This window comes from Dama dama, chromosome 15, assembly GCF_033118175.1.
Source record: "Dama dama isolate Ldn47 chromosome 15, ASM3311817v1, whole genome shotgun sequence".
In the NCBI taxonomy this organism is placed as follows: Eukaryota; Metazoa; Chordata; class Mammalia; order Artiodactyla; family Cervidae; genus Dama; species Dama dama.
In genome coordinates this window covers 68,603,351-68,614,531 of record NC_083695.1, presented here as the reverse complement: position 1 = coordinate 68,614,531, position 11,181 = coordinate 68,603,351, and positions in this window count along the sequence as shown.

The following is an 11,181-nucleotide window of genomic DNA, read 5'->3' as shown; positions in this document are numbered from 1 at the left end:
CGTCAGAAAGGAGATCCCTTACCCAAACGGGCATAAGAGGCTTTTCTGATATTTATGGGGTTGCACAAGGAAGAAATGACTCTGCTCCAGAGTTCCACCCCTACTGCTAGTTCGGTGCTCTTTCTGCTGCTGGCCCACACCCCCAACTGACAGTGTCTGGCAAGTTATAAATTTCTTCCTCTATACTATGATTGTCAAGCCTGACAGAATAGGCTGTGTTTCATGGGTAGTAATCTCCAGATGGAAAGTCAGGGGAAGGATGAGTACCAGCAGGTCAGTCCACTCAGAGTTATCTAAAAATTGGTGAGAGGTGATGACAGTGTGTCTGGCACTTCTAGAAGAGCCAAGACTCCTGAATTTTCAAGTGACCACCAGTTATTCCCTGGCAGAGAACCCCCAAGATGGCCCTCTCATAGTTGACACACACTGATTTCTGCATTTACCAAGTACTTCCTCCTGCTCACCCAGGCAGCCGCCGTCTCCTGTTGACACTGAACACCTGACCTTGGCACAGCCACGCTCACCAGAGCCCCAGTCATCGGATCCACTCCCACCCCTTGCAAGACATTCTCCAGGCCTGGACTGTTAGGAGAAGCAAGGTCATAAGAGGGCAGGAACCCTGGTCAGCTGTGGGATGAGGCAGTCTGTAAAGGTCACTCTAGGTCTTTGCCCTTGAATTTGGCACTGTCCTTAGAGAAGAGAGGGAACAATGTATGTACGTGTGTGTGTGTGTAATAGAAGGAGGGGTACAGGGCTTTGAAGTCCCCCCACCCCCCGGCAATGAAGTCTGGTGACAATCTTTCACTTCAGGTGATGCTCTGTGATTCTGTATAGGTCTCCCAGACCTCTGATCCAGGCCCCCTCCTGCTCACCTGGACACATATCAAAGTAAACCACAAATATTGGGAATTTCCAATTACTCTAAGTAGCCCATGAAAATGAGATGTCTTAAACTCAAGCCTTAAATGGGGAAAGTGGTAGAAGTGGGGGCTTCTGCCCTTTTCTTTCCTTATCCTTTCTGTCTTGGGGTCTTCAGTAATTTCCCATGAAGGGGTATGGTGCTTCCTCCTCTCTCCAGTGTGGACATCTGGGGGTCCTTAGAGTCACTGCACTTCACGCCAGGACACCTCGTGTGCCCTTCTCCCCAGGTCCAGGATGGGAAGGCAGCAGGGGAGCCTTGGCTGATGTGCCTGGCTGGATGGCAATCTGAGCTTGGGAAAATGCAGATATAGGGCTGGTACTCCAGAACCACCCAAATGGAATCCCTGGGAACCAGACCTGAGACTCTTCCCTTTGGCGTGGGAACCCCCTCCCTCTCTGCCCCTTCCTGGATTCTTGTGCATGCTGGTCTATGAGAAATGTAGAACCTCCCCCCTTCCTATACAACCCCCGCCCCAAGAATGGCTTACCATGGAGGAAATCACACCTGTAATTAGGGCTCAGACAGCCTGGGGATTTATGCCTGTGACTTCCTAGCTGTGGGACTTTGGCAAGTCACTTCATCCCTCTGAGCCTCCGTTTCTCCGTCTGTGAGTTGGGGACAGTAATCCCTGCCTCAGAGGGTAGCACTGAGGGCTGGATGAACCTAATGTTCCCAAAAGATCTTTGTAAAATCTCAGTACAAATGCCAGTTATTATTCAAGAACTTCAGGGAGAGATGTAAGATGTTAACAAGTTCCGGAAGAACCTGCACCCCCACTTCAGAGATTTCTCCTCCTTTTGGGCACATGAGGACATCCCACTTGCAGTGTCCTGAGGTCTCTACACTGCTCCCACATTTTTTTCCCAGCCCACCTCTCCCACTGAAGAAATGTAACTGATCTCTGTGGGAAAACAAAGGGGAAAACAGCCATGTCCTTACCCTTCACACGGAAGGGCTTACCTTGAGTCAGTTTCCAGTTTAACAAAGTGGTCATGGGTTAACTTCACCTGCCAGGGGTGAGGGGTTGGGGAGAACTTGTTTAAAAAAAAAAAAACCACAGGAGGCTGAGCCTGGATCAGGAGTTGGGAGGGGGGTGCTGGCTGGTACATTTTTATCATTCTCTCCAGGCAGTTGGGACTCCTCTGTCACTGGGGGAGACCCACTGCCTTGAACTATCTAGTGTTATTGGTCATAAGTAGGCAGTGGGACCCTGCCAGAAAAGTTCCCCGCCCAGAGACTGCCTGAGACCCCCAGAGATCCCTGTCTCTGGTTTCCTTCCATGGCAGAGACTGGGGGTGGGGTAGGGAGTAGTGAGGTAGGTAGACAATGGGGACAATAACCTAGAATGACACTGATCTAGAACAACAGGAGGCAGGTCTGATGAAAAGAGCAGGGCTTTGAGGTGTGGGATGGGGGTCTCACTCACACTGGCCTTGAGGTCTGGGCCTTGACCTGTCTAAAGCCAGTTTCTTCATCTGTGAAATGGGGGTGACACTCAGACCTGCTCTATTCCTGAGTGCTCCTGAGTAGCCATGATTTCCAAAGAGGGAGTTGCTTTTTCACCAACATATAGATGTTGTGCACATGTATGTAGAAATAAGAAAAGAACATGCATCTTTTTCTGAAACTTATCCCTTTTTTTTTTCCACTTCATAGTAGATCCTAGATATCTTTCCATGCCTAGATTTTGTGGTGGTACCTTGTAAAGTGTAAACAGCAGAACTGTTGAAATGTTGGTTGATTTAAATAACAGACAAAACATTACCCTTTGGGGAATAGTGTGGGTGTGCTCATGTCTTTGAGATGATAAGTTGGAGGTAAGGGAGGGCTTGTGAGCACGTGTAGGTGCTTCAGGAGCTGGTGATCCAAGCAGGATGGGAGACTGCCAATTTTTAATAGTGCAAAGGCTACAGTACAAAGGCAGGTATTCAATTTGCAGTCTTCAGCCCCTAGAAAGCCGCCCTCAGCTGCCTCTTAGGAGTCTGCCTCCTTGTCAACTTGCATTTGAGGGGCTCATACTCAGGCCTTAGGCAATGAGGAGACTCACAGTCACCTCTGGGAGGTCATAGAGGGTATATGAAGGGATATTTAAGCTGCTATAACAAGCAGGCCCCCAAATACAGAGGCTAAATGGGGTAGATGTCTTTTCTCCCTCACATGAGTCTGTTTGTGTGCTAAGTTGCTTCAGTCATGTCCAACTCTTTGCGACCCCATGGACTGTAGCCCACCAGGCTCCTCTGTCCATGGGATTCTCTAGGAAAGAATACTGGAGTGAGTTGCCATGCCCTCCTCCAGGGGATCTTCCCGGCCCAGAGATGGAACCAGCATCTCATTATGTTTCCTGCATGGGCAGGTTGGTTCCTTACCAGTAGCGCTACCTCGGAAGCCCCATAACAGTCTATATGCTGTCACAATTAAGAGCAGATTCTGCCACCAGGTTGCCTGGGCTCAAATCCTACCCTTTGTGACCTTACGAAGTTAACCTCTCTGTGTCTGAGTTTCCTCATCTGTAAAGTTGGGATGATAATAGATAATGATACAGTAATTCTGCCTATTAGGATTTTTGTGAAGATCAAATGAGTTAAGCCCCTCCAAAAATTCTTTACTGAGCACCTCCTATGTATTGGTCACAGTTTGAGGTCCATGATGACTCTCATGGTGGTGATTTAGTCGCTAAGCCATGTCCGACTTCGCAGCCCTACGGGCTATAGCCCGTGGGGCTCCTCTGTCCTTGGGATTTCCCAGGCAAGAATATTGGAGTGGGTCACCCTTTCCTTCTCCAGTGGCTCCTATCAGTGGGCTAAAATTGGCTGCTGTAGCTCCTGCCTTCATGTCTGCCTCCCAGTCAGTAGGAAGAAGGAAAGGATAAGAGGAGCACATACTCATTTCTTTTAATAGCGAAACTTCAAAGTGGTCTACAGCTGACCTCCTCATAGCTATCAGTTAGAATTCCCTTCCCCAGACTCACCTCAGCTGCAAGGATGTTGGGAAGTATAATCTTCAGCTATGTGACCACGTGCCAGCTAAAACTCAGGTGTGATAAAGAAAGAAGGGGCTCGTGGAATTTTGTAGAAAACTAGCATTTTCTTCGTTCCTGGGGACAGCCACATCTTCCTCACATAAAGCCCCCGAGGAAGACAGTGACAGAGGGAGGAATGAGAGGGAGCCTGAGGGAAAAAAGTCATAAAGGGATCACTTAAGAAGGAAGGTCCCTGAGGGAATTCCCAGGTGGTTCTAGTGGTAAAGAGCTTGCCTGCCAATGTGGGAGACTGAAGAGATGCAGCTTTGATCCCTGAGTTGGGAAGATCCCCTGGAGGAGGGCACAGCAACCCACTCCAGTATTCTTTCCTGGAAAATCCCCATGGATAGAGGAACCTGGTGGGCTATAGTCCCTAGGGTCGCAAAGAGTTGGACATGGCTAAAGCAACTTAGTACTCATCCATGCAGTGTTTAGGACTCTACCCTGGGTTCAAACCCTGGTCAGGAACTAAGATCCCTCAAGCAAAGAAGGAAAGTCCTTGAGACAGGGATAAGGATATGGGAGGGCAGAAACCAAGACCAGCTTGATGGCCAGGATCTGGGGTCAGGGTTATCCATTTGGATCTCCTTGTTTATTTCCTTCCCCTGCCTCTGGGGTCTGAGTTAAGGTCTGTGGACTTCTGTGCCGGGGAAAGGTGCATTATTCTTTTGTGCTAGCTCGAGCTCAAGAGAAGGAAGACTAATGCTGGAGGGTGCTTGGGGAGTCCTGGGTAGTGGGAGTGGAATCAGCCACAGGCCAGGGAGAAGTGGTCCAGGGTTTCCACCCCAGAGGGACGATGTGCTGAGATTCCCAGGGGCCAAGGAGAAGCCACCAACAGGAGGCACTGGCTGGGCAGCTGTACAGGCTACAGACCTGACCTGCGGGATGGTGTGAAGGGTGGCACTGGGTGACCACTGATGGAGCTGGGGACTTGGGAGCATAGAGACAATGTGATGACACTGAAAACCTGGGCTTTCCTCACACCCACCCCCTTAGCCTGTTGTCTAGCTGTGTTCTGCATGGATCCCTAAGCTGACAGGAGCCTTTGGACCCAGCATTCTTCGCCCAGTGCCCAGAATCCCCTGCAGCTGTGCTTGAGTGTGTTTTTCTGGGTGATGACACATCGTGCGCTGTTAGCAGATTCCTAAAGGGCCTGTGAGTCAGCAGAAATCAACAACCGTGATTTCTCTTTTCCTGTGTCTGCCGAGAGGAAACCACCTTGATCTGATTCTGAAACTCCTGTGACAGTGCATATAAATGTTTATATATATTGAGTTTGAGGATGAGCAGGAATTCCATAGCCCCTGTCCCTGGGAGGACAGCAGTGAAGATATGGCTGAGGTTTCGGCCAAAGCCCTCCTGCCAGAGAAAGGGGAGGTAAACCCCAGAGGCAAGGGAGGCTGGGACAGGTGGTGTTCATGCCGTCACCAGTGGGAGAGTCCCTGGAGGAAGAGAGGCAGCCCACCGGGGCAGTTTTCTCCCTTCTGTGGACCCAGCCAGAGGAGGTCAGAGGGAGGGAGCATAGCAGAGGGGGAAAGACAAATGGAGACTTGGCAAGTGGAGGTGAGATCCAGCGGGTGTTTTCCTCTTCTTCAGCTCTAACCTTCGATAAACCTGGACTCCCCGAGACTGGAGATTTTAGACAGCAAAGTCTTTGGAAGCATGAGACGGGCTTTCGATATGTATCTGTTGAGTGATTGAATGACTGATTAAATAAAGCAAAAATGACTTCGTGAGGGTACAGCCATGTTAATAAAGAAACAGGAAACACAGTCTTTGTTAGTCCTTGGAAGCAGGGCCCCAGTCATTCCAACACGGAGTTGCGCTGTGTGCCGAGACCCTCCCATTCAATCCCCAGATCAACCTAAAGACACAGGCGCTGGGAGTTGGGATGTCCTTGTGCAGGTGGGGACATGAGGCTGGGGGCTAAGGCACCATGCAGTGTGGCAGTTTGCAGGCCATCAGAACTGGACCTGCTTCCTGACTCTGCTTATGGGGTGGGGGGAGCACCTTACAAGCCTGCCCCTCTTCTCAGGTCCCGGAGAGGGTGGGAATTGCCCAGCTTCACTTTCAGCATCTGTTTCCCCCCTTCCTAGGTGAGCAGTGGCGTCCATCTCTCCAGCTTCTTGCAACTCCAAGTGTGGTCCTGAGACCAACAGCATCAACACCAGCTGGGAGCCAGTTAGAAAAGCAGAAGCTCTGCCTCTCCCAGACCTGCTGAGTCAGAATCTGCATTTTTAACAGGATTTCCCTGAGGAATTGGTGAAGTTCAGCTCTCCCTCTCTCTCTCTCTCTCTGTCTGCCATCCCCTGGTAAGGGAAGCCTTGCTAGCTTCATTTGTAGGAAGCCACTTCCTCAGGGATGCTGGAGGCAAGGATGCCTGTGTCATCCAAGACAGGCAGCCCCTCTGGGCCCCCTTCAGATTTCCTTGAACTTCTTCCTTTCAAACCTTCCTTCTCCTTCCAACCAGAAAGCCAGACCCAGAGGTGCCCTCCCCACCTAAATCCCTGAATTACCTTAAAACAACAGTAACAAAAACTTAAAATCCCAGAATAGTTTTAAATTTACAGAAAAGTTACATAGTATGGAGTTCCCATATACCCCTTACCCAGTGCCCCCTATTGTTAAAGCCTTGCATTGCCATGATGTATTTGTCCCAGCCAAGCAAACAATATTGGTGTATTACTAATTAAAATGGACTGGAATGGGCGAATTTAACTCAGATGACCATTGTATCTACTACTGTGGGCAAGAATCCCTTAAAAGAAATGGAGTAGCCATGATAGTCGACAAAAGAGTCTGAAATGCAGTACTTGAATGCAACCTCAAAAATGACAGAATGATCTCTGTTTGTTTCCAAGGCAAACCATTCAATATCTCAGTAATCCAAGTCTATGCCCCAACAAGTAATGCTGAAGAAGCTGAAGTTGAATGGTTCTATGAAGACATACAAGGCCTTCTAGAACTAACACCCAAAAAAAAAGCTGTCATTTTCCTTATATGGGACTGGAATGCAAAAGTAGGAAGTCAAGAAATGCCTGGAGTAAATTTGACCTTGGAGTACAGAATGAAACAGGGCAAAGGCTAATAGAGTTTTGCCAAAAGAACGCACTGGTCATAGCAAACACCCTCTTCCAATAACACAAGAGAAAACTCTACTCATGGACATCACCAGATGGTCAATACCAAAATCAGATTGATTATATTCTTTGCTGCCAAGGATGGAGAAGCTCTATACAGTCAGCAAAAATAAGACTGGGAGCTGACTGTGGCTCAGATCATGAACTCCTTATTGCCAAATTCAGACTTAAATTGAAGAAAGTAGGGAAAACCACTAGACTGTTCAGGTATGATGTAAATCAGATCTCTTACAATTACACAGTAGAAGTGACAAATAGATTCAACGGATTAGATCTGATAGACAGAGTGCCTGAAGAACTATGGACGGGGGTTCGTGACATGGTACCGGAGCCAGTGATCAAGACCATTCCCAAGAAAAAGAAATGCAAAAAGGCAAAATGGTTGTCTGAGGAGGCCTTACAAATAGCTGAGAAAAGAAGAGAAGCAAAGGCAAAGGAGAAAAGAAAAGATACACCCATCTGAATGCAGAGTTCCAAAGAATAGCAAGGAGAGATAAGAAAGACTTCTTTAGTGATCAATGTAAAGAAATAGAGGAAAACAATAGAATGGGAAAGACTAGAGATCTCTTCAAGAAAATTAGTGATACCAAGGGAACATTTCCTGCAAAGATGGGCACAATAAAGGACAGAAATGGTATGGACCCAATAGGAGCAGAATATATTAAGAAGAGGTGGCAAGAATACACAGAAGAACTATACAAAAAAGATCTTCATGACCCAAATAACCACGATGGTGTGATCACTCACCTAGAGCAAGACATCCTGGAATGTGAAGTCAAGTGGGCCTTAGGAAGCATCAGTATGAACTAAGCTAGTGGGGGTGATGGAATTTCAGTTGAGCTATTTCAAATCCTAAAAGATGATGCTGTGAAAGTGCTGCCCTCAATATGCCAGCAAATTTGGAAAACTCAGCAGTGGCCATAGAACTGGAAAAGGACAGTTTTCATTCCAATCCCAAAGAAAGGCAATGCCAAAGAATGTTCAAACTACTGCACGATTGCACTCATCTCACATGCTAGTGAAGTAATGCTCAAAATTCTCCAAGCCAGGCTTCAACAGTACGTGAACCGTGAACTTCCAGATGTTCAAGCTGGATTTAGAAAAGGCAGAGGAACCAGAGATCAAATTGCCAACATCCATTGAATCATCAAAAAAGCAAGAGAGTTCCAGAAAAACATCTATTTCTGCTTTATTGACTACGCCAAAGCTTCTAACTGTGTGGATCACAACAAACTATGGAAAATTCTTCAAGAGATGGGAATACCAGACTGCCTTACCTGCCTCTTGAGAAATCTGTATGCAAGTCAAGAAGCAACAGTTAGAACTGGACATGGAACAACAGACTGGCTCCAAATAGGGAAAGAGTACGTCAAAGTTGTATGTTGTCGTCCTGCTTATTTAACTTATATGCAGAGTATATCATGCAAAATGCTGGGCTGGATAAAGCACAAGCTGGTATCAAGATTGCTGGGAGAAATATCAATAATCTCAGATATACAGATGATACCACCCTTATGGCAGAAAGTGAAGAAGAACTAAAGGCCTCTTGATGAAATTGAAAGAGGAGAGTGAAAAAGTTGGCTTAAAACTCAACATTCAGAAAACTAAGATCATGGCATCTGGTCCATCATTTCATGGCAAATAGATGGGGAAACAATGGCAACAGTGAGAGGATTTATTTTGGGGGGCTCCAAAATCACTGCAGATGGTGACTGCCGCCATGAAATTAAAAAACACTTGCTCCTTGGAAGAAAAGCTATGACCAACCTAGACAGCATATCAAAAAGCAGAGCCATTAGTTTGCCAACAAAGGTCCATCTAGTCAAAGCTCTGGTTTTTTCAGTAGTTATGTATGGATGTGAGAGTTGGACTATATAGAAAGCTGAGCACCAAAGAATTGATTCTTTTGAACTGTGGTGTTGGAGAAGACTCTTGAGAGTCCTTGGACAGCAAGGAGATCCAACCAGTCCATCCTAAAAGAAATCAGTCCTGAGTATTCATTGGAAGGACTGATGCTGAAATTCCGATACTTTGGCCATCTGAGGCAAAGAACTGCCTCATTTGAAAAGACCCTGATGCTGGGAAAGATTGAGGGCAGGAGGAGAAGGGGATGACAGGATGAGATGGTTGGATGCCATCACTGACTCGATGGGTGTGAGTTTAAGCAAGCTTCAGGAGTTGGTGATGGACAGGGAAGCCTGGCATGCTGCAGTTCACAGGGTCTCAAAGAGTCAGACACGACTGAACAACTGAACTGAACTAACTAAACTCCATGTTATTCAGTTTCACTAGATTTTCCACTAACGTCCTTTTTCTGTTCCAGGATTCCATCCAGGATACTTCATTACACCTAGTTGCCACATCTTAGTTCTTCTCATCTGTGACAGCTTCTCACATTTTCTTGCTTTCTTAACACCCCTAACTGTGGAGGAACATTGGTCGGGTATTTTGAGACTTACAATTTGGGTTTGCCTGGTGGTACTGTTCTCCTGGTTAGACTGGGGTTCTGGGTTTCAGGAAGAAGACCAGAGAGGTCACGTGCCTGTCCTCCTCACATCCCACCTCATGGGGGACATGTAATCTACAAGACTCTTCACCGATGATGTTAAACCCAGTGACCTGGCCGAGGTCCTGCCTCTCCTAAACTCCCCTTTCTTCTTTCCCCAAGTCTCTCTCATTTCCTTCCTGGTAGTCTGTCGTTTCAGTAGTTAATGATATGTTTGTGCTGCAGCATCTCCTCCACCCCTTCTCCGGTGCCTTCCTCCCCGTGCCACTTAGGTTGTTGCTCCGATGCTTTTATTACTGATAAGGTGTCCTGTCGGAACACATCCTCTGCCAACTGAAGCACTCATGCAGTCATGTGTCTTCTGCCAGCATGAAGCCTCAAAGCTAAAAGGAAGCTGCCCACGGGGGCCTGGAGGCTGGGCCTTGAACAAGCCAGGATAACGCTCCAGGTGATTTAGGAATGTGTAATCTACTCACATTGAAGCAAAAAATTAGTGATAGGGAACAGGGCAGTACTAGATGAGTGAGGGAGGGAGGTATCCAGACACACCTGAGTGTTTGCATGTCTTTATATTTTATTCTAAATTCTGAATTATCCCTTTCGATCATATTAGGCTGTAATTATGTGCTGCTGCTTTGACAGCAAGCCAGTCATACTTTCATTTTAGAAGAGCAACACTGAATGGGAAACAGCCAGTTGCCCTTCCCACTTTGAGCCTTCAATCTGCCTGTGCTCCATCAGGCAGCCCCCATCCCCACCCTAGATCCAGGGCTTCCTGCTGCCAAGTAGTCATTGACGATGGAGACATTAAAAGCATACTCCAGGGGCTCTGCCAAGCAGACCAGGTGCTCAGGAAGGCAGACTCTGGCCTCCGGGTGGAACTGACTTCTTACAGAGTCCTAAGCATGGGATGGGAGAGGCCCCCAGGGCTTGGGCTGACCAGCCTCAGTAAAAGTGCAGCCCAAGTAAAATCTGTAGAATCACGTTCAACTTCCAGAATTCTCCATTCATTGCTAAGTCTGTATGGTTCCAGGATTGTCCAGAGATGGTAAAACATTGGTACCTGCCCTTCCTGAAAGGGCAAGTCATGTACCTGCCAGGCAGGAGTCTGCCTATGGAACGTTCTGTAGGATTCTTAGCCACCCTACACAGGATGCATGATGGGCCCAGATAATATGTTAGTTCCTCAGTCATGTCCAACTCTACGCAACCCCATGACCTGTAGCCTGCCAGGCTCCTCTGTCCATGAAATTCTCCAGGCAAGCATACTAGAGTGGGCTGCTGTTTCCTTCTCCAGAGGATCTTCCCAACCCAGGGATTGAACCTGAGTCTCCTGCATTGCAGGCAGATTCTTTACCACTGAGCCATCAGGGAAGCCTAAAAAACACTCTGTTAGTCCATATAATATGCCACTGGCCAGTACTCCTTCAGGGGTAGTTGTGGTGGTGGTGGGGGGTGGGACAGTCAGCTGGCACCATCACAAATGCTGGTTGCTCACATGAGATCGAGTGAGGAAAAATGTTCTCTGTGCTCATTTACAAAGAACTGGCCCTTTGATCCAGCTGGACCACACACAAGGAAAGGTGAGGGACAA